The sequence below is a fragment of the Podarcis erhardii genome, assembly GCF_964252035.2.
Source record: "Podarcis erhardii genome assembly, chromosome: 14".
Lineage (NCBI taxonomy): Eukaryota > Metazoa > Chordata > Lepidosauria > Squamata > Lacertidae > Podarcis > Podarcis erhardii.
Window position 1 is genome coordinate 27,359,824 of NC_138503.1, and position 6,021 is coordinate 27,365,844.

Here is a 6,021-nt window from a genome sequence, read left to right on the forward strand (position 1 = left end):
TAATCCAGAAAGCGGCAGCTAGACTGGTGACTGGGAGCGGCCGCCGGGACCATATAACACCGGTCTTGAAAGACCTACATTGGCTCCCATTACGTTTCCGAGCACAATTCAAAGTGTTGGTGCTGACCTTGAAAGCCCTAAACAGCCTCGGTCCAGTATATCTGAAGGAGCGTCTCCTCCCCCATCGTTCTGCCCGGACACTGAGGTCCAGCTCCGAGGGCCTTCTGGCGGTTCCCTCACTGCGAGAGGCCAAGTTACAGGGAACCAGGCAGAGGGCCTTCTCGGTAGTGGCGCCCGCCCTGTGGAACGCCCTCCCAACAGATGTCAAAGCGATAAACAACTACCTGACATTCAGAAGACATCTGAAGGCAGCCCTGTTCAGGGAAGCTTTTAATATGTGACATTTTAGTGTATTTTTCATCTTTGTTGGAAGCCACCCAGAGTGGCTGGGGAAACCCAGCCAGATGGGCGGGGTACAAATAATAAATTATTATTATTATTATTATTATTATTATTATTATTATTATTATTCTGTGGTGGTTCAACAGTTGCTTAATAACATTATTAGTTTTGATACTGTCACCAGAAGACGGGGGGGGGGTGCCTTTTAATGGCCTAACTCCCTGTCTAAAGTACTCAGCATTCCCCAATTTGGTTATTGGTCAGAGATGAATGAGCTGAGGCAGGGTCCAGAGAAAGAAAGGCTGATTTTTATTTTCTGTTGCAACAGAATCCCCCCCCCACCTCTTGCAAGGAGGTGAGGGACCAAGAACAAAGTGTGACATCTCCTTTTAAAGGTTATAAATTTTGGTGTGGAGAAGAAGGACTTCCTCTTTAAAACTCAGTGTCACAAGGGCAAAATGTCAGAAATACACGTAAGGTGGGGTTCCAATGGCTCAGGCAGGTCAAGGTGAGACATGCCTGAGGGTTAGCAAGTTTCACATAGTTCCAGACAGAGTTTACACAAAACATTAACATTGGAAATAGGATTTCCTGAGGTTCCTTTGATATGACAACCAGGATGCCCAGCAGGACCTGCAGATCCTTTCAGGTGACACAGCTGGGCAAACAGTACAATATTTTAAGACAATTGACACATATAAACTAAAAGGTGGGGAGGAAAACCCCTCAGGTACTTGCTGCGTGGTGTAGTGGTTAAGAGGGGTGGACTCATAATCTGGGGAACCGGGTTAGCGTCTCCACTCCTCCACATGCAGCTGCTGGGTGACCTTGGGCCAGTCACACTTCTCTGAAGTCTCTCAGCCCCACTCACCTCACAGTGTGTTTGTTGTGGGGGAGGAAGGGAAAGGAGAATGTTAACTGCTTTGAGACTCCTTAAGGGGAGTGAAAGGCAGGATATCAAGTCCAAACTCCTCCTCCTCCTTCTCTTCTTCTTCTTCTTCCTCTGGCAGCCAGCAGCCTTACGAGATCTCAGGCAAGGGGAATTATGGAGGGTGTAGGGTCTCCCACAATGCAAAGAGGCATACATGACCAACAAGATCCAAAAGCAAGAATTACACATTTATAAACAATTTTACACATTGTTCCATAGAGAAATTCAAGTTCCCCTTGTTTTAACAAGCTAGATGTATCTGACTTAAACGGTGAAGAAAGGTGAGACCACGTGTTGTGTGGTGCTTTGGGGTGACATAAGGGTGCACTTGTTTTATGTGTATCCTGGGGACATGTGGTGAGGCACATGGAGGAACACAACAGAGATATAGAGAAAAGAATAGCGGGGTATGCAGTGGGCATTTTTCTGGTAGCACATGCAGCAGGCAGGCTGCAAGAATGGCAGAGAGGCTGCAACTGGTTTGGTGGGTCACAAGGGGTTAATCACCTCTGGCTTCTATCGTTGTGCTACAGGCCATTGCACAACCAATCCTTGATAGGTGCTGGTCCAGCCTTGTTTGGACACCTTCCAGGCAGGAAAGAGATTTCACAGGTTCTATAGTTGGCTTTTTTAATATACAGTGGTACCTCGGGTTACATACGCTTCAGGTTGCATAGACTCCGCTAACCCAGAAATAGTACCTCGGGTTAAGAACTTTGCTTCAGGATGAGAACAGAAATCGTGCGGCGGCAGCAGGAGGCCCCATTAGCTAAAATGGTGCTTCAGGTTAAAAACAGTTTCAGGTTAAGAACGGACCTCCGGAATGAATTAAGTACCTAACCCGAGGTACCACTGTATATGCATTTCTGGTCAGGAAAGCCTTCCCGGCTTTTGATATAAAGACTGAGAGTTTAAAATAATTGCTTCTTGTTGTGTAGCCAGTGCTCATGTCCTCCCTCTCCTTCCTGAATTGTAGCGAAGTATTTCAGAACTGGTGAGGGCAGCAGCAATACAGATCCTTCCTTAAACTGCTGGTTGATTGATTGGAGGCTCAACCGACTGACTGGAGGCTCCCTATTTCCCTCCAAGGTCCCCTTTCAACTGCATCTTTCTAAGATGCTCTGCCCCACCCCCCCGTTTATTTATAGGCCATTGGCGGATGGTAGAGGAGATGGAATGCTGGTCTCCAGAAATAAAATGCTTTCCTCTCTCTGGTAACTGTAAGCATTGCATGCACCAAAGGGCTCTCCTAATCTGTTGATATTTTAAAATTAAAATTCCTTCTTATCCTGCATCTTTGGAAAGAGAGGAGTGTGAGTGTGTGTGTGTGTGTGTGTGTGTGTGAGAGAGAGAGAGAGAGAGAGAGAGAGAACTCTACACAAACAAATCCAAGTGCCAACTGTTTTACACAATCATGTTCATTAGGTGACACTTTTAAGTTACTGTGGTACCTCGGGTTAAGTACTTAATTCATTCCGGAGGTCCGTTCTCAAGCTGAAACTGTTCTTAACCTGAAGCACCACTTTAGCTAATGGGGCCTTCTGCTGCTGCCGTGCCGCTGGAGCACGATTTCTGTTCTCATCCTGAAGCAAAGTTCTTAACCCGAGGTACTATTTCTGGGTTAGCAGAGTCTGTAACCTGAAGCGTCTGTAACCTGAAGCGTATGTAACCCGAGGTACCACTGTATTATGTGCTTGCTCGAGCATGCTAACACGTTTCTCATGTATCAGCTGATAATGAAGAGGTTGCATTCTTACCCCAGGAAGCTTGTGGGGCTTCCCACTGGGACATCTGGTTGGCCACTGTCAGATCAGGATGCTGAGCTTGATCTGCCTTTGGCCTGATCCAGCTGCAGGGCTCTTCTTAGGTTCTTATGAGCATCAGACAAAATCATGGAGGTAAGGGCTACTCATAGCTCCTACCATGAAGGCTGTGCTACCACTGTAGCAGGTAGGTTGCCTCTGAAAACCAGTTGCTGGAGAACACAAGTGGTTGTGTTGTTTTCGGTCCTGCTTGTGAGCTTCCTGTTGGGGCAGGATGCAAGGCCTTGGCGGGATCCAGCAGGGATCCTCTTACATCCTGCTGCTGTATCTGTGGAGGACTTTATCAGGTGTGTGGAATGGACCCCTGTTGGACATCCCAGGTATGCCTGGGTGTGCTTGAGTGTTGCACAAGATCATGCTTATATACCTAAGTGCAACAGACCAAGTTAAATGGGAAGGGTCAGGCCTCCAGAGGTCAAGCCAGGGATGGTCCCCATTACTAGAATGGACAAGGTCTGGCAGAAGGCTGAAGAAATGCCAATGTACTGATCCTGGCCAATCAGAAATAACAGCACATGGGCTGCAGACGTAATCAGAATATCTACCAGGCGCCAAACACAAGGTCCACAATCTGGAGAAGACTGAATCTGGTCTCACCCAGGGCTGGATTTAGGTTTGATGAGGCCCTAAGCTACCTTTATATGTCCAGCTGTCCTTTGACAACAAATTGTTGCTGTTTTTTTGTGTTGAATATATGCTATATGGTAATTTATGGACCTAATAGGTATCAAAAGCCATTTGCACATGCAGAATGTAGGCACCCTATATATAGAAATGAGCAAACCAGTGATATTTTACGGGCTAGCAGGTGGGGCCCATTACTTACATCATAGGAGCCTACACAACACAACACCACACCACACCACACCACACCACACCACAACACAACACAACACAACACAACACAACACAACACAACACAACACAACACAACACAACACAACACAACACAACACAACACAACACAACACACTGTTGCTGTATGTGGGGTTTTTTTATCTTATATTTTGGAAATGTACATCCAGTTGTTTTTTTCCTTTAATTTTTTTGTGAGCTCCCAAGAGAGTGGGGCCCTAAGCTGTAGCTTGTTTAGCTTATACGTATATCCGGCACTGGTCTCACCACAAAAGGTAGTTCATAATATGGTAGGAAAGGTGTAAATATCTGCAGTCCTTCCCTGATCTAGGATTAGCTTTTGTTACTTTGTCATGTGACGGCATTTATTTATATGTCTATCCATTGCATTTATATCCCACTTTTTTCTCTCCAAGGAGCTCAATGTGGCATACGTAGTTCTCCCCCTCTTCATTTAATCCTCACAACAAGGTAGGTAGACTGGGCCGAGAGAGGCAGTAACCGACCCAAGGTCACTCTGGGAAGTTCATGATGGCGTGGTGATTTGAACCCTGGTCTCCCAAGCCCTAGCCCGACACTCTGACCCCTGCACCACACTGGCTCTCTAGAAATGAGAAACATACACTACAGCCAGAATGCAAGGGTCCGTTATTTGAGTCTCTCTTGGCTTTGCTGAGTGACTGCTTCTTTCAAGAATTTCTTTCCCTTGTCAAATGTGAAAGCTGCTAGGTCCTGCAAAAGTAAGACCAATGTCAATCCTTTTTCACTCAGACAAACCCCACTGCTGATGTCTCAGGTGGTGGTGAGGGCAGCTGTGCTCATTCAAACCTTCGCTATTGAGAACGCCATGTTTTATACAGATACAGTGGTACCTCGGGTTAAGAACTTAATTCATTCTTAACCTGAAACTGTTCTTAACCTGAAGCACCTCTTTAGCTAATGGGGCCTCCTGCTGCCACCACGCCACCACTGCCGCATGATTTCTGTTCTCATCCTGAAGCAAAGTTCTTAACCCGAGGTACTATTTCTGGGTTAGCGAAGGCTGTAACCTGAAGCGTCTGTAACCCGAGGTACCACTGTAAAATGTGGCAATAGGACTGCAAACTGCTACCTGGTTATGGGTCTTTCACATTTCCACTTACTGGCTGTATAAACCACCCTTTGCCAACCTGGTGCCCTCCAGACATTTTGGATTCCAGCTTCCATAGGGGGCTGGATCCAGTGGGAGTTATAGTTCAAAACTTCTGGAGGCAGAGCATAGCCATTGTGGCTTGTGACCATGGAGAGCCTTCTTCTCCTCCAGAATCTGCCCAGTCCTATTTTAAAGCCATCCAGGTTGGTCGCCACCACTGTCTCCTGAGGAAGGGAGTTCCATAGTTTAACTGTTTGCTGTGTGAAGAGAGTTGCAGTCCAGCAACCAAAGCTTCCCCATGTCTGGTGTAGGCTGTTTGCTGAGCTAGATGAACTGACTCAGGTTGAAGCAGCCTACTATGGGTGTAGCCAGGATTTTTGTTAGGGGAGGGGCAGGCTTTTGTTGTGTGTGGAGGGGCAGAACCTCAGATTTGTATTGAGCTTGATTGACTTGGGGGGCAGTTTCCCCAGGAGGACCACAGCCTATCTGTCTGGAAGCCCCGCTGTTCTCACACTGTTGAAATGTCACCTCGCTGAGGCATTAACCACCCAACTATTGGAATGTGCATAATTATTGATAATTATACAATTTGTTGCTGATTGTGGTTTCTGGTATATATTTTAATTAGCCTCTGAAATTCTCATTAAGTAAAATGAAACATTAATAGGAAAAATATGGTGCCATTAAAAACCCGGAACGAACAACTGTGCCCATCGGATGGTGAATTAATTTAGTTTCGCATCGCAAGCCTGCCATCTAGTGGGCGCAAGCGACAATTGCGGGTTCCCGCGGAATGCGAAGGCTCTCCCGAATCCCTCCTTGCACGTTTGCTCGAACTCACCCCCCCCCCCGGCTTAATTTTACTAGATGCAATGGAA